The sequence below is a fragment of the Bos mutus genome, chromosome X (genome assembly GCF_027580195.1).
Source record: "Bos mutus isolate GX-2022 chromosome X, NWIPB_WYAK_1.1, whole genome shotgun sequence".
Lineage (NCBI taxonomy): Eukaryota > Metazoa > Chordata > Mammalia > Artiodactyla > Bovidae > Bos > Bos mutus.
The window spans coordinates 82,196,686-82,215,804 of record NC_091646.1 but is presented as its reverse complement, the minus strand read 5'-3'; the positions used below and the strand labels follow the sequence as shown (position 1 = coordinate 82,215,804).

At 36.0% G+C, this 19,119-nt stretch overlaps 1 protein-coding gene across 1 annotated transcript in view; it reads right to left on the bottom strand.

The window, feature by feature from the left end:
- Positions 1 to 3,653: 3,653 nt before the first annotated feature.
- NBDY (negative regulator of P-body association) overlaps positions 3,654 to 19,119 on the bottom strand; it is a 56,854-nt gene continuing 41,388 nt past the window's right edge. The window contains exon 3 of the mRNA XM_070365323.1: positions 3,654 to 3,910. The gene's annotated coding sequence lies outside the window, so the exon portion shown is untranslated. The remainder of the gene's footprint in view (positions 3,911 to 19,119) is intronic.

Here is a 19,119-nt window from a genome sequence, read left to right as displayed (position 1 = left end):
ACTTACACAATGTTATAAACCAATGTTACTTTAAATACAAGAAATTTAGAGCTCTCCACAAGAAAAAAACACATGTGCTTAAGGAATGTTACTCAACAATACAAATAATTAAAACTCACAAATAAGGCAGCAAAAAACATGATTAAAAAATAAGCCAAAAATTTTATCAAACATAGCATCAATGAGGATATACACATGACAAAGAAGCATATGAAAAAGTGCCCCACATCATATGTCATCAGGGAAATATAAGTTTAAGCAACAGTAAGATACCACTACATACCTATTAGCATGACCAAAACACAGAACACTGAAAGTAGCTAATGCTGGCTAGGATATGAAGAGCAATAGGAACACTAATTCATTCCTTGTTGGAATGCAAAACTGTACCACCACTTTGGTCAGCAGTTTGTGATTTCTTACAAAGCTAATCCAATTCTTTTCCTACAGTTCAGCAATTGCATTCTTGATATTTAACCAAAGAATTGAAAACTTATGTCCAAACAAAAATCTGCACAAGGATGTTTATGGGAGCTTTATTCATAATTGCCAGAACTTGGAAGCACCCAAGAAGTCTTTCAACAAGTGAATGGATTTATAAACTGTGGTACATCGAAACAATTGAATATTATTCAGCAATAAAAATAAATGAGCTATCATGCCATGAAGACATGAAAGAAACTTAAATGCATATTACTAAGTGAAAAAGGCCAAACTGAATGGAGTACATATTGTATGATTCCAGGGACATAACACTCAGGAAAAAGCAAATCTATGGAGTTAGTAAAAAGACAAGTGGTTGTCCGGATTTGGTGGTAGGGAGAGGAGGCATGAATCAGTGGAGCATAGGCGATTTTTAGTGTGGTGTAAATACGATGTGCACTACTATAATGATGTACACATATTATTATACATTTGTCCAAATCCACAGAATGAAAAACTTAATGTAAAACACTAGGAGAGAATCCTAGAGTAAACTTTGTATTACAATGGGTCAATTTAGGTTCATCATTTGTGACAAATACACCACTGTAGTGGGTGATGATGGGGGAGTTTATGCACCTATTGGGGTGGGAATGCATGGGAACTCTATACTTTACACTTAATTTTTCTGTGAGCCTAAAACTGTTCTAAAAAAATAAAGTGTTTACAAAAAAAATAATCTTTAAAAGAAGGAAGTCTTGTCACATGGTGCAACATGAATTGAGGATATTATGCTAAATGAAATAAGCCAATCACATAACAAAAATACATATGCTGTATTATTATACTTATATGAGGTATCTATAGTAGTCAGTCTCATAGAAACAGAAAGTGAAATGTTGTCTGCCAGTGGCTTGGTATAGAGGTAAATGAATTATTATGTAATGTGCATAGAATTTTCACTTTGCAAGATGAAAAGGGATTTGAGATAGATTGTATGATATGAGTATATTCAACACTACTAAGCTGTACAGTTAGAAATTATAATTTTATGTTGTGTGTATTTTACCACAATTTTAAAAAGGGAAGGCATTCTGATACATTGCTACAACATGGATGAAACTTGAAGAGATTATACAAACTGAAATAAGCTATATACAAATACTGTATAATTCCACTGATATGAGGTACATAGAGTAGTTTAATTCATAGAAACAAAAAATAAAATGGTGGTTTCTAGGAACTGGTGGGAGGGAAGAATGGAGAGTTACTGTTTTATGAATACAGAATTTCAGTTTGGGAAAATGAAAAATTCTTGAGAATGGATGGTGGTTACAATTGCATATTAACCATGTATAAATGTACAATGGCTGATTTGTGTTGATGTATGGCAAAGACCACATTATTGTAAAGCAATTATCCTCCAATTTAAAAAAATGGTTAGGGACTTCCTTGGTGGTCCAGTGGTTGAGATTCCATGCTTCCACTGTGGGGAGCACAGATTAAATCCCTGGTTGGAGAACTAAGATCCCACATGCCACATGGCATGGTCAAAAACATTTTTTAATTAAAAGAGTTAATTTAAATGAATAAATGATAAATTTTATATTATGTATATTTTATTGCAATTAAAAAAACCATGGGTATAAAGTCTAAATTCTGTAAAACAATTTACATAAATCCTTGTGATCGCCTCTACCTATCACTCCGGTCTGATCTCTCACCACTCCATCTACTTTATAGTTTAGCTAAATTGTTTTTAATTTGTCAAGTAGGAAATATTTTCTTGCTTAGTGGATATATATATATATATATATATATATATATATATATACTACTTTTTAATCTGTCTTGTGTCTCTTCCTTTTGGGAATTGCCATTTCCTGATTCAGTATGACTCTGGTGAGAATGTCAATCAGGAACCCTACCTTCCTCTCCATAGAGGTAAGAATATAATCTTTAAACTGGCCAATCAGAGCACCCATTCTAGTGGATAGTGATTTGTCCATAAATTCATATGTGATCCAAGCAAGGTCAAACTGAGTACTTTTGGAGCTATTAATATGGGAACTTGGAAAAGAGATTGCTTCTCCTTCTGAGTGTGTGAGCTTAATGTAATATAATTCTGAAGGTACTGAGGTACCATCTTTCTCAATATGAAGAAAAAGGCTGAAAATGAAGTAAGCAAAGGAATGTTGAACTGAAAGATGAGGAGAGATCACTGAAGGCAGCTTCAGTATGTAGATCCAGACTTGCTTTATAAATTTGTTTAATTAACTGCCTTTCCTGTTAAACTGCAAGTTATACTGACTACTATCTTACTCACCCTCATATTTCCATAGTTTGTAGCATTTATTACATCATAAATAGTTAAACACCATCTTTTGAAAAACTAAATTATTATGCATGGGGTATGCTCATTGTACAATAATATAAATATTCACCAAAGTTTTTTCTAATATTTTTGTGATTTGATGTATTTAATTTAAATTCGTGGTATGAGGGGGAAGATCTAATCTGTTTTTTCCTCATATGATCAGCCAGATATTCTTTATACAATTTAATGAATGATTCAGCCATTCCTCACTTACTTGACATACTACCTTTAAAGTCTTCTATGTGTCCATTTCTGGGGTTTATATCCTGTTATATTGACTTGTGTACACATTTCTACATAAATAATAGGTTGTTTTAATTATTGCATCATTTTTATATTAATGTACATAAAGATCTCCCAAAATTTAACTTTAATTTTTCCTATGATTTATGAAAAATACATGAACAATGTGAAAATACTAAAATTGCTGACTGAAATTTTCCCGTTTTCCTTTTATTTTTTATCATAATTTTTATTAATGTTTTTAATTAAGATAACCTATTTGTTTAATACTGAGTGTTTTAGAAGTAAATTAGAAAATAGCAAATGAAAAGCATAGCAGCCATCTTGACCAAGAAAGCAGTTAAGATGTAGAAGAATAAGGAATGCCATAGAATAGATAAGATACCATAGAAAAGTTGATAGTAAAGAGAATGTGCTGGGAATTTAATTATTTTTCATATTTCCCCTCAATCCTCCCCCCCCCCCCTTCTTCTGGTATTTTCACACTATAAAGAATCAGTGAATGGTAATTCTTAGGAAGAAGGTCATACTTTGATACCAATTTTACTGATGCTTGGAATTACTATGAAACCTTTACTGAAAATTGACAATTTACTAGATCATAGTCATATAGAACTAACAGCAAATGAGAGAAAAACTTTATTGGAAACTTAATGGATTTATAAGAATTCAAAGTTATACAGCAAAGACTGAGTGTCACCAAAAGAGAGCATTGACTGGCTGCTGCAGGACCACCTCACAGGCATTATTTGCTTTGGTGAGGTCACCACAATCCAAGCTGGGGTCTTCAAATTTAGAGATCTACTGGTCATGTCCCAGAATCCATCCAAATACAGGAGGTGAAATTTTGATGATTATATCATAAGACTGAAAGATATAAAAGAGGACAATTTATTCATTTATATTGAGAAATGCAATAATTATACAGATTAGATATGTCTCTTGAGAAGGTAACACCCCACATTTCCTTCTAGGCAGATTATAAGGGAAGCAAAATTATTAGTGTATTTCTTCATAAACATTAAATCAAAGTCATAAGATGCTGATAACAGGCATATTATTTATACCTGGTGTATTTTATTCTCCAGAAAATCTGTACTTATTTACAGAAATAATACATGTTTATAATTGAACAGTATATAATTTAAACAACCTAAACAAAATTATCCTTGTCACCAAACTTCTACTTTTCTTCAGTTCTATTTCTAAAAGAAATCACAGGTATCAGTTCTTTCTAAATCCTTTTCTATGCATTTAAATGTTCATACAGATAGTACTTACAGTAATATAAAATTTAGACAGTTTGAATATAAATTAGTTCATTCTGCAAATTGTTTTAATTCACTTTAACCACTTAATAAAATATTAATGATTTTTCTTTATCAAAATAGATCTATCTACATATTTCAACACCTCACAATATTATACTGCATGACAGAATAGTCATTCCTCTCTCAAAAGGAATTTCTATCTTTGAAATTTTTCTTTATAATAAAAAAGCATATTTGTCTATATGTAAGAATTTTCCCATAGATTCCATAAGCAAATTATGTGTCAAAGAGTACACACTTTAAAGTTTTAATGCTGCTAATATAAAAATACACACTCTCATAACCGGTGTATATATCACCACATCCTCCCTAAAACAGATTACATAGATTTTTGATTGTTGCAAATGTGATGTGCTAAAAATGATATCTTGAATTATACTTCAATGATTAATAAGGAAGTTAATTAATTATCATTATTGGTCATTAATATTTTGCCTTCTAAGAACTGTCTGTTCCTTGAACATTTTTCTATCAAGTTATTTGTATTCTGTGTTATATATAAAAGTGTTTTAAGGACTCAAATCAAGATGGTGGAGTAGGAGGATGTGGCCCTCCCCCCATGAACATATCAAAAATACATCTACAAGTGGAAAAAAATGCTCAGAGAAAACTAACTGAAGACTAGCAGAAAGACTCCTGAACAATCAAGGTTGTAAGAAAGAAAGATACATGAAGAATTGGGTAGGAAGGGAAAAGAAATGATCAGATTAGGACTTGTGCCTCTGGGAGAAGATTCAGAGGAAAAGGGAGACTATACAGGCATAGACATTCACTGGAGAGTGAGTAGTTTGAGCAACATATTAGATGACCCACCCCTGGAGTCTGACAAATGGAAGCGCCCCCTTGGCTGATTGGAGGCTCAAGAGTGCTGTGGGAAGCCTTGACTCTCTTTGTGATGAGCACTTGAATGCTTGCTTGCTCCATTGAAGGAGGGAAAGGAAGCAGGAAAGGTTGAATTGAAACCACACAGGTCGTTGACTCATTCCCTGTGACCAATCTGGTGTGTGCCCCAGCCTGAATCAAGCAAACACTGTAGCCCCATTTGCCTCACACTCAAGCTCCCCACTAAAGCAAAAGCAGTCAGAAATGAAGAAAGAGCTCAGCTATAAGATGTCACAGTGACTCAGACACTAAGCGTGTCTGAGCAGGGACTGGGCAGCCATTGTGGTTGATAGCACAGGCAGCACATCACAGGAAGACCAGATTGCTGAAAGTGGCCAGACTGCCATACCATACTCTATGCCCTGACCCTTGTTCAGTACCCACACCATTACCTCTTGCCCCAGCACTGCTTTTCTCTGGGGCTAAGGGAGACTGTGCTGGAAAGCAGAAGAATACACACTTCAAGGGAACTGAGGTACTTCAGACTCAACCCTCAGGGCTTCTGTTCCAGCAACCTGAGATCTGACCCAACCCCCAATAGGGTGGTGACAGTCACTGAACAGAGGGAAAGCCCCTCTTCACATCTGCTTTCTGCCTTAGCCCCTGACTCTCCAGCCCCATCTTCTACCACGACGATAGATGCTATTACACCCTGAGAAAAGATGTGACTTATGTTCACATCAAATCTAGCTCTATCACCAAAGTCACTGGGCACACATAGACTCACACATAAGAACATCCCTTCAAGATAATTGTTTTACTTAATTTCATAGAGACAGAGAAGAATAAGCAAATTGAGGAGACAGAGGAATTTTTCTCATTTGAAAAAGAAAAAAGGAACCAATAAAACAGAAATGAACAATTTATTAGATAAAGAATTCAAAGCATTAGTAATAACAATGCTAACTAAATTATGTAAGAGAATAGATGAGCACAATGAAAATTTTAACAAGGAAGCAGAAAAATATATATATATATATATATATATAAAATAGGGCAGAAGTAAAGAATAAGGTTTCCCTAGTGACTCAGTGGTAAAGTATCCGCCTGCCAATGAAGAAGACATGGGTTTGATCCCTGCTCTGGGAGGATCCCACATGCTGCAGGACGACTGAGCCTGCATGCCACAACCACTGAGCTTGTACTCTAGCAACCAGAGCCACAACTGTTGAGCCCACATGCTGCAACTACTGAAGCCCATGCACCCTAGAGCCCATACTCTGTAACAAGAGAGGCCATGAAAATGAGAAGCCAGTGCAACATAACAAGAGTAGCCCCCACTCACCACAACTAGAGAAAAGCCTATGAAGCAATGAAGACCTAGCACAAACAAAAATAAATAAATAAAATCATTTTTTAAAGAAGTAAAAATAAAGTAAATAAAAAACACACTAGAAGGAGTGAACAGCAAACTAGGTGATACAGAAGAATGCATACAGAAGAATGCATTCTGTCTGAAAGATAGAATATAAATCAGCAGCACAACAGGAAAAAGAAAACTAAATTTTTAAAAATGGAAACTGATTAAGAGATTTTGGGGATAACATCAAGCATACAAACACTCACATTATAGGGGTTCCAGAAAGAGAAGAGATAGATAAGGGGGTAAAAATACATTTAATAAAATTATAGCAGAAAATTTCCCAAACCTGGAAAAGGAAAAATATTCAGGTACAGGAAAACAAAGATTGAACCCAAACAGACCCACAGCAAGACACAGTCATAATCAAAATGGCTAAAGTCAAAGATAAATAATTATAGGTCATGGGGTGAATGAAACTGTTGGAAGATCTTGCTGGAGGCCCCTTCTTTCTCTCTACCCCTGGAATATGCATCCACGTGTCATCCCTCCACTAGAAGCTCCTTCAAGGATATGGTCTTGTGAGCATAATATGTTTTGGGGACTATCTGGATGATCTATATACAGGAGTGAACCCAATTAAAACCTTTATATACATTATAAAATTCTGGCAGCCAGTGTGGTCTGTTCATCATGTAGTGCCCAAGACAAGCCTCATATGTACTGCTGCAGTGACCTTGATAAAGGCTATACAGATGGCTGACAATGACAGAGTAGAAGGACATAAGCAACACCTTCTCATTAAAACATGAAAATCACAACTAATTGCTAAAGAACAATCGATAAAAAAACACAGGAATCTACCAAAAATTGGTACCCGGTATCCAAACACAACACAGAAGTGGCAATGAGACAGAGTGAAAGTCCTGAGCCACACATCAGGATTCCCAGCCTGAGGTTGGGTCAACAAGAGAAGGAGACCCCAGAGAATCTGGCTTTGATGGACAGTGAGGGTGATCACAGGAATTCCACGGGACAGGAAGAAAGAAAAACCTCACTACTGGAGGGGGAAAACAAGACCCTGTGAGCATCAGGACACATGAGCAAAAATCAGTGACCTCATAAGAGACTAGATCACACCTACCTGTTAGTATCGGAGGGTCTGCTGTGGAGCTGGGGGTGGCTGTGGCTCACTGCAGGGACAAAGACACTGGTAGACAACAGTTCGGGAAAGTACTCATTGGTACAAGCCTTCCTGCAGAACACCATTTTCTACTCAAGACCTAGCCTCACTTAACAGCCTGTAAGCTTCAGTGCTGGGATGTTCCAGGCCAAACAACCAACAGGGAGGGAACAGAGTCCCACATATCAGCTTACAGGCTGGGTAAAGCCTTCCTGAGCAGAGCTCTGCCAACCAGAGAGACAGGACACAGCTCCAACCACCAGCAGGAAGGAACCAGATCCTCTCACCAAGAAGCCTGCAAAAGGCCCTTAGATAGCCTCATCCAACAGTCCAACAGCTTGCAGAAAAGAAACTGCAATCACAGAAAGTTAGACAAAAAGAGATGAACGAGGAATATATCCCAAATGAAGGAACAAGATAAAACCCCAGAAGAACAACAAAATGAAGTGGAAATAGGCAATATGCTGAAATATAATCCAGAGTAATGATAGTGAAGATAATCCAAAATCTCAGGAAAAGAATGGAGGTACAGATTATGAAGATGCAAAAAATGTTTAACAAAGATGCAGAAGGACTAAAAGCAAACAAAGGAAACTATGAGCAAAGTAAAAAGACAACCCTCAGAACGGGAGAAAATAATAGCAAATGAAACAACTAACAAAGGGTTAATTTCCAAAATATACAAGCAGCTCATACAACTCAATACCAGAAAAATAAACAACCCAATCAAAAAGTGGGAAAAAGACCTAAACAGACATCTCTCCAAAGAAGACATACAGATGGCTAACAAACACATGAAAAGATGTTCAACATTGCTCATTATTAGAGAAATGCAAATCAAAACTACAATTAGATATCACCTCACACCGGTTAGAATGGCCCTCATCAAAAAGTCTACAAACAGTAAATGCTGGAAAGGGTGTGGAGAAAAGTGAACACTCTTGTACTGTTGGTTGGAATGTAAATTGATACAACCACTATGGAAGATGGCATGGAGATTCCTTAAAAAACTAGGAATAAAACCACCATATGATCCAGCAATCCCACTCCTAGGCATATGCCCTGAGGAAAACAAAATTGAAATAGACACATGTATCCCACTGTTCACTGCAGTACTATTTACAATAGCTAGAACATGGAAACAACCTAGATGTCCATCAACAGATGATGGATAAAGAAGTTGTGGTATATATACACAATGGAATATTACTCAGCCATAAAAAGGAATGCATTTGAGTCAGTTCTAATGAGGTGGATGAACCTGGAACCTATTATACATAGTGAAGTGAGTCAGAAAGAGAAAGATAAATACCGTATTCTAACACATATATACGGAATCTAGAAAAATGGTACTGAATAATTTATTTACAGGGCAACAGTGGAGAAACAGACATAGAGAATAGATTTATGGACATGGGGAGAGGGGAGGAGAGGGTGAGATGTATGGAAAGAGTAACATGGAAACTTACATTACCATATGTAATACAGATAGCCAACAGGAATTTCCTGTATGGCTCAGGAAACTCAAACAGGGGCTCTTTATCAACCTAGAGGGGTGGGATGGGGAGGGAGATGGGAAGGAGTTTCAAAGGGAGGGGATATATGTATACCTATGGCTGATTCGTGTTGAGGTTTGACAGAAAATTCTGTAAAGCAATTATCCTTCAATAAAAATAAATAAAAAACAAACAAAGAGATGAACAATACAATAGTTAAATTAAAAATACACTAGAAAGAATCAATATCAGAGGAACTGAGGGAAAATAACAGAAAAACAGTGAGCTGGAAGATAGAATGGTGGAAACAACTGCTGTGGAACAGAATAAAGAATGAGAAAAAGATAACGACAGTCTAAGAGACCTCTAGGACAACATTAAATGTATGAACATTTGCATTATAGGGATCCCAGAAAGAGAAGAGAGAGAGAAATGACTTGAAAAAAATACTTGGAGAGATAATAGCTGAAAACTTTCCCCACATGGGAAAGGAAACAGTTACCCAGGTACAAGAAGCACAGAGAACCTCAGGCAGGATAAACTGAAGGAGGAACAGAGAGTTACGTTTTAATCAAACTGACAAAAATTAAAAACAAAGAAGATATTAAAAGCAACAAAGGAAAAGCAACAAATACCATGTCAGGGAACTCCATAAGGTAATCAGCTGATTTCCCAGTAGGAACTTTGCAGGTCAAAGGGAATGGCATGGCATATTTAAAGTGATGAAAGGAAGAACCTACAAACCAAGAATACTCTACCTAGCAAGGCTCATATTAAGATGCAACAGAGAACTCAAAGTTTATAGACAAGAAAAAGTTAAGAGAATTCAGCAACACCAGACTATGTTTGCAACAAATGCTAAAGGAAATTCTGTAAGTAGAAAAGTCCACTACAAAAAGCAAGACCATTACAAATAAAAAAGTTGATGGATAAAGACAAGAATAAAGGTAGGAAATGAACTACACAAAAATATGATATAAAAACAAGCAATTGTGAGGAGAGTACAAATGCAGGATACTGGAAATGTATTTAAAATTAAAACACACAGAAAGAACATCATCAAAAAAAATCTACAAATAATTAATGCTGGAGAGGATGTGGAGAAAAGGGAACACTCTTGCAATGTTGGTAAGAATATATATAAACTGATACAGCCACAATGGAAAAAAGTATGTGAGTTCCTTAGAAAAGTATCATATGACTCAGAAATCCCACTACCAGGCATATACCCTGCTGCTGCTGCTGCTGCTAAGTCACTTCAGTCGTGTCTGACTCTGTGCGACCCCATAGATGGCAGCTCATCAGGCTCCCCTGTCCCAGGGATTCTCCAGGCAAGAACACTGGAGTGGGTTGCCATTTCCTTCTCCTATGCATGAAAAGTGAAAAGTGAAAAGTGAAAGTGAAGTCGCTCAGTCGTGTCTGACTCTTAACGACCCCATGGACTGCAGCCTTCCAGGCTCCTCCATCCATGGGATTTTCCAGGCAAGAGTACTGGAGTGGGTTGCCATTTTCTTCTCCACATATACCCTGAGAAAACCACAATTCAAACAGACATATGTGCTGTAGTGTTTATTGCAGCACTATTTACAATAGCCAAGACATGAAAGTAACACAGATGTAAATTGACAGATGAATGGATAAAGAAGTTGTGGTACATATATACAGTGGAATATCACTCAGCCATAAAAAGGAATAAATGTGAATCAGTTGAACTGAGATGGGTGAACATATAGCCTGTTACACAGAATGAAGGAAGTCAGAAAGAAAAAAACAAACAAATATCATATAGTAAAGCATACATGTAGAATCTAGAAAACAGTACTGATGAACCTATCTGCATGGAAGGAATCGAGACACAGATGTAGCAAACAGACTTGTGGACACAATGGGGGAGGGAAAGAACAGGACAAATTGAGAAAGTAGCATTGACACATATGCAATACCGTGTGTAAAATAGATAGTTAATGGGAAGCTGCTGCTGCTAAGTAGCTTCAGTTGTGTCTGACTCTGTGCGACCCCATAGACAGCAGCCCACCAGGCTCCCCCATCCCTGGGATTCTCCAGGTAAGAATATTGGAGTGGGTTGCCATGCCTTTCTACAGGGGATCTCCCCCACTCAGGGATCAAATCTGGGTCTTCTGCATCTTCTGCATTGCAGAAGTTATATATATATAGTTAAGTCTCATTTTCATTGTTGTATGTTAGAAACCAACACAGTATTGTAAAGCAATTATCCTTAATTAAAAAATAAATTAAAGACCAATAATTTAAAACAATCCTGTTTATATATCGACTGCTATATTAATACTTTATGGTAACCCAAACTGAAAATCCACACTAGATATAAATACGAAAAAGAAAACAAACACTCTAACACTCTAAACACAAAACCAAGTTTAATCATCAAATCAAAACAGAAGAGAACAAAAGAGGAAGGGAAGAAAAAGACCTACAAAACAAATTGAAAAAAATTAACAAACCTAACAAAATGGCAATGCAAACATATATATTTAAAAAAGGTGGTAGAAACATACCTATCAATAAATACCTTAAATGTAAATAGATTAAATGTTCATCAAAATACACAGACTGTCTGAATAGATACAAAAACAAGACCCATATATATGCTGTCATAAGACAAAATAAACCTTAAAATAAACTTGTAAGAGACAAAGAAGGAAACTACATAAAAATCAAGGGGTCAATTCAAGAAGATTGTAAATTGAAAACATATATGCACCCAACATGGACTTTCCCAGTGCCTCAACATAAAGAATCCACCTGCAATGTAGAAGATGCAGGAGACCTGGATTTGATACGTGGGTGGGAGAGATCCCCTGGAGAAAGGCATGGCAACCCACTCCAGTATTCTTACCTGGAGAATCCCATGGACAGAAGAGCCTGGCAGCCTACAGTCCGTAGGATCACAAAGAATCAGACATGACTGAATTAACTGAGCATGCATGCATGCACCCAACATAGAATCCCTATGTATGAGGTAAAAGCTAACAGTCATTAAATAAGAAGTCAACAGTAACATAATAATAGTGGCACTTTTGTCTTTAACATCCCACTTTCATCAATGGAAGATCAGTCACACAGAAGATCAACAAGAAAACACAGGCTTCAAATAACATATTAGATCAGATGTACTTAATTGATATTTATAGGATATTGCATCTAAAAGCAGAGGGATACACTTTCTTCTCAATTGTACACAGAACATTCTCCTGGATAGATCACATCTTGGGACACAAATCAAGCATTGGTAAATTTAAGAAAGTTGAAATCATTTAAAAATATTTATTTATTTATTTTATATATGATAATTAAAATAGTGTGATGGTTTTGCCATATATCAGTATGAATTAGCCATAGGTATACATGTGTCTCTGCCATCCTGAACCGCCTCCACCTCCCTTCCAACCCTATCCTTCCAGGTTGTCACAGAGCACCAGCTTAGGGTGCCCTGCTTCACACATCAAACTCACACTGGTCATATATTTTACATATTGTAATGTCTATGTTTCAATGCTATTCTCTCAAATCATCCCACACTCTCCTTCTACCACTGAGCTTTTGCACAAAGAAGGAAACTATAAGCAAAGTGAAAAGGCAGCCCTCAGAATAGCAGACAATAATAGCAAATGAAACAACTGACAAAGAATTAATCTCCAAAATATACAAGCAGCTCATGCAGCTCAATACCAGAAAAATGAACAACCCAAGCAAAAGGTGAGCAGAAGACCTAAACAGACATTTCTCCAAAGAATACACACAAATGGCTAATAAACACATGAAAGGATGCTCAACATCACTCATTATTAGAGAACTGCAAATCGAAACCACAATGAGGAATCATCTCACACTGGTCAGAATGGCCATAATCAAAAAGTCTACAAATAATAAATGATGGAGAGGGTGTGGAGAAAAGGGAACACTTTTACACTGTTGGTGGCAATATAAACTGATAAAATCACTATGGAGAACAGTATGGAGATTCCTTAAAAAATTAGGAATAAAACTACCATATGACCCAGCAATCCCACTACTGGGCATATACCCTGAGGAAACCAGAATTGAAAAAGACATATGTGCCCCAATGTTCATTCCAGCACTATTTACAAAAGCTAGGACATGCAAGCAACCTAGATGTCCATTGGCAGGTGAATAGATAAGGAAGCTGTGGTACATATATACAATGGAATATTACTTAGCTCTACAATGAAATTCATTTGAGTTAATTCTAATGATGTGGATGAACATAGAGCCTATTATACAGAGTGAAATACGTCAGAAAGAGAAAGACAAAAACCATATATTAACACATATATATGAAATCTAGAAAGGTGGTACCGATGATCCTACTTACAGGGCAGCAAAGGAGACACAGATGTAAAGAAAAGTCTTTTAGACTCAGTGGGAAAATTGAAATCTTATCAAGAATCTTTTTCTGATCACAGAATTATTGAGATTAGAAATCAACTGCAAGGAAAAAGAAACTAAAAACTACAATTACGTGGAGGGGAAGCAATATACAACTAAACAACCAATGGATCACTGAAGAAATCAAAGGAAATTTTTTAAAATACACAGAGACAAAAGAAAATGAAAGCACAATGATCCAAAACCTATGGGATGTGGCAAAGCAGTTCTAACAGGGAAGTTTATAGAAATACAACCTTACTTCAGGAAACAAGAAAAATCTCAAATAAACAACCTAACCTTATGCCTAAAGATACTAGGGGAAGAGAAAAAAAACAAAACCCCAAAATAGTAAAAGGAACAAAATCATGAAGATTAGAGAAGAGATCAAAGAAATAGAGATGGAGAAAACAATAGAAAAGATCAATGAAACTACAATCTGACTCTGAAAAGATAAACAAAACTGATAAACCTATAGCCAGATTTATTGAGAAAAGAGGGAGAGGCCTCAAATCAGTAACATTAGAAATGAAAAAGGAGAAACTACGATGGACATCACAGAAATACAAAGGATCATAAGAGATACTATAAGTAACTGTAAGTCAATAAAATGGACAACCAGGAAAAAAATGGACAGATTCTTAGAATGGTACAGTCTCCCAAGATGGAACCAAGAAGAACTAGAAAATATGAACAGACCAATCACAAGTACTGATATTGAAAATATGACTTTACTCAGACACCATGATGAAGTGGAATTTTCCTCAGGGATACAAAGATTTTTCAATATTTTCAAATCAACCAGTGTGATATACTGTATGAATAAATTGAAAAGCAAAAACCATATGATCATGCAAATAGATAAGAGAAAAACCTTTTGACAAAATTCAACACCCAGTTATGATAAACTCTCTATAAAGTGGACATAGAGGAAACCTACCTCAACATAATAAAGGCCATATATGACAAACCTACAGCTAGCATTATATTCAATGGTGAAAAGCTGAAAGCATTTCCTCCAAGATGAGGAACAAGACAAGAATGACCACCCACATCAGTTTTATTCAACGGTTTTGGAAGTCCTTGCCAAGGGAATCAGAGAAAAAGAAGAAATAAAAGCATTGCAAATTGGAAAATCAGAAGTAATACTGTCACTGTTTGTTGAAGGCTTTAAACTATGCATAGAACATCCCAAAAGTTGGCACCAGAAAACTAGTGGAGTTCACCAGTGAACTGAGTAAAGCTGCAGGATTTAAAATTAATACAGACAAGTCTGTTGCTTTTCTATACACTAACAAGGAAAGATCAGACAGAGAAATAAAAGAAACAACCACATTTACCATCACATCAAAACAGTAAAATGTCTAGGATTAAACCAATCTAATGAGGCAAAGGCCAGTACTCTGAAAACTATAAGACCCCAATGAAAGAAACTAAAGATGACACAAGCAAATGAAAAGATATACCATGCTCCTGAATCAGAAAAAACAATATTGTCAAAATAATTATACTACCCAAAACAATTTACAGAATCATTATAATCCCTATCAAATTATCAATGGCATTTTTCACAGAACTGGAATAAAAACATCAAAATTTGTATGGAGATATGAAAGACTCTGCAGAGCCAAAGTAATCTTAAGAATGAAAATCAGAGCTGGAGGAAATCAGGCTCCCCAACTTCAGACTCTACTACAAAGCTACAGCTATCAAAAGACTTTGGTACTGACATAGAAACAGAAAAATAGATTAATAGAACAAACAGAAAGCTGAAAATAAAATCACACATCTATGGCCAATTAATCCATGACAAAGGAGGTTAAGAATATACAATGCAGAAAAGACAATCTCTTCAATAAGTGCTGGAAAAACTGTACAGCTACATGTAAAAGAACGAAATTAGAACACTCATTAACACCCTAATAAACTCAAAATGAAATAAAGACCTAAAGGTTGGGTGGAATATTATAAAACTCTTAGAAGCAAACCCAAGCAAAACACTCTTTAACATAAACTGCAGTAATATCTTGGTGAACCCGCCTCCTAGAAAAAGAAAAAGAAAAATGAAAAGAAACAATTTGGACCTCATTAAACTCAGGAACTTTTGCAGATAGGGAAATCATTAACAAACTGAAAAGGAAAACCAAAGAATGGAAGAAATATTTGCAAATGAAGCAACTAACAGGGATTATTCTCTAAAATTTACAAAGAGCTCATGGGGCTCAATAAATCTGATACACAGACAACTCAGTTTAAAAAAAAAAAGAGCAGATGACCTAAATAGATATTTCTGCAAAGAACACATATAGATGGCCAAGAAGCACAGAAAAAATGCTTAACATCACTAACAGTTAGAGAAATGCAAACCAAAACTACAATGAGAAAAATACCATTTATAGTTTGATAGGGTTTGCATTGTATCTGTAGATTGCTTTGGGTAGTATAGTCATTTTTACAATATTGTTTCTTTTGATCCAAGAACATGGTATATCTTTCCATCTGTTAGTGTTGTCTTCTATTTCTTTCATCAGTATCTTATAGTTTTCTGCATACAGGTCTTTAGGTAGGTTTATTCCTAGGTATTTTATTCTTTTGTAGAAATGGTGAATTAGATTGTTTCCTTAATTTCTCTTTCTGATTTTTCATTGTTAGTGTATAGGAAACAAAGGGATTTCTGTGCATTAATTTTGTATCTAGTGACTTTACTACATTCACTGGTTAGATCTAGTAATTTTTTGGTTTCCTTCATCTTTAGGATTTTCTATGTGGAGAAGGTAATGGCACCCCACTCCAGTACTCTTGCCTGGAAAATCCCATGGATGGAGGAGCCTAGTGGCCTGCAGTCCATGGGGTCGCTAAGAGTCGGACACGACTGAGCAACTTCACTTTCACTTTTTGTTTTCATGCATTGCAGAAAGAAATGGCAACCCACTCCAGTATATCTTGCCTGGATAATCCCAGGGATGGGGGGTGGGGGGAGGGGGCTGGTGGGCTGCCGCCTATGGGGTGGCACAGAGACGGACATGACTAAAGCGACTTAGCAACAGCAGCAGCATGTATAATATTATGTCATCTGCACACAGTGAGAGTTTTACTTCTTTTCCAATCTGGCTTCCTCTTATTCTTTTTCTTCTCTGATTGCTATGGCTAGGACTTCCAAAATAGAACTACAACAATTTTTTTCACAATTTGTATGGAAAAACACAAGACCCCAAATGAAGTAAGGCATCCTGCAGTTCATGGGGTCACAAAAAGTCAGACAAGACTGAGCAAATGAACAACAACAACAATGCCACAGCAGTCTTGAGAAAGAAAAACAGAGCTGAAAGAATCAACTCTCTTGACTTCAGACTATACTACAAAGCTAAAGTCATCAAGACAGTATGGTACTGGCACAAAAACAGAAATATACACCAATGGAACAAGATAGAAAACCCAGAGATAAACACGCACTTATGGGCACCTTATCTTTGACAAAGGAGGCAAGATCATACAATTGAGAAAAGACAGCCTCTTCAGTAAGTAGTGCTGGGAAAACTGGACAGCTACATGTAAAAGAATGAAACTAGAACTTCCTAATATTACACCATACACAAATATAAGGCCAGAAACTATGAAGCTCTTAGAAGAAAACATAGGCCATACATTCCTTGACATAAATCATGCCAAGATTCTTTATGACCCACCTTCTAGAGTAATGGAAATAAAAATAAAGATAAACAAATGGGACCTAATTAAACTTAAAAGCTTTTGCACAGCAAAAGAAACTATGAACAAGGTAGAAACACAACCCTCAGAATACGAGAATAGCAAATGAAAGAACTGACAAAGGATTAATCTCCAAAACATACAAGCAGCTCATGCATCTCAATACCAGGATAACAAACAACCCAATAAAAAAGTAGGCAAAATCCCTAAGCAGATAAGCAGACATTTATCCAAAGAAGACATACAAAGGGCTAATAAATGCATGAAAAGATATTATTAAAGAAATGCAAATCAAAACTACAATGAGGTATCACTTTACACCAATAAAACTGAGAATAAAACTACCATATGAACCAACAGTCCCAGTACCGGAAATATACACTGAAGAAACCATAATTGAAAAAGACACATGTACCTCAATGTTCATCAAAGCACTATTTACAATAGCTAGGACATGGAAGCAACTTAGATGTCTACTGACAAATGAATGGACAAAGAAGCTGTGGTACATACATATACAATGGAGTATTACGCAGTCATAAAAGAATGCATTTGAGTCAGTTTTAATGAAGTGGATGACATAGAGCTTATTATACAGAGTGAAGTAAGTCAGAAAGTGAAAAAGAAATATTGTATATTAACACATATATGTGGAGTCTAGAAATATGGTACTCACGAACATATTTCCATGGCAGCAATGGAGACACAGACTTAGAGAACAGATTTTTGGACAGAAAGGAGGAAGGAGAGGGTAGGACAAATAAAGAGTAGCATTGAAACATATACTTTACTATATGTAAAATAGATAGCCAGTGGGAATTTGCTGTATGACCCAGGAGCTCAAACCTGGTGCTCTGTGACAAACTAGATGGGTGGTATAGGGTGGGAGGTGAGTGGGAGGTTCAAGAGGAAGGGGACATATGTAGGCCTATGACTGAAACATGTTGATGTATGGCAGTAAACTACACCATATTGTACAGCAATTATGCCCCAATTAAAAATCAATAAATTAAAAAAAAAAAAAACTACAATGACATATCACCTCACAACAGTCAGAATGACCATCATTAAAAAGTCTACATCAATAAATGCTGGAGAGGGTGTGGTCAAAAGGGAACCTTCTTTTGCTGCTGGAGGGGATATAAACTGGTTCAGCCAAAGTAGAGAATAATACGGAAGTTCCTCAAAAAACTAAAAACAGAGCCAACACATACTATTGCAATTGCACTCTTAGGCATATACCCAGAGAAAAACATGGTTCGGAAGGATACATCCACACAATGTTCTTTGCAGCCCCGATATGGAAACAACCTAAATGTCTATCAGCAGACGTATGGATAAAGAAGATGTAGTACACATATACAAGGGGATACTACTTAGCCATTAAAAAGCACAAAATAATGCCATTTTAAGAAACAAGACCCGGAGATTATCATACTAAATAAAGTAAGTCAGCCTGAAAAAGACAAATATATATTAGTATTATTGCTTACATGTAGAATCTTAAAAAAATGATACAAATGAACTTATTTATGAAACAGAAACACACTCACAGACTTAGAGAACAACATTATAGTTACCAGGGGGAGAGGGTGCAGGGCAGGGATAGATTGGGCATTTGGGATTGACATGTACACACTACTATATATAAAATAGATAACCAACAAGGACCTACTGTATAGCACAAGGAATGCTGCTGAATATTCTGTAATAACCTAAATGGGGGAAAATGAAAAATAATAACTGCATGT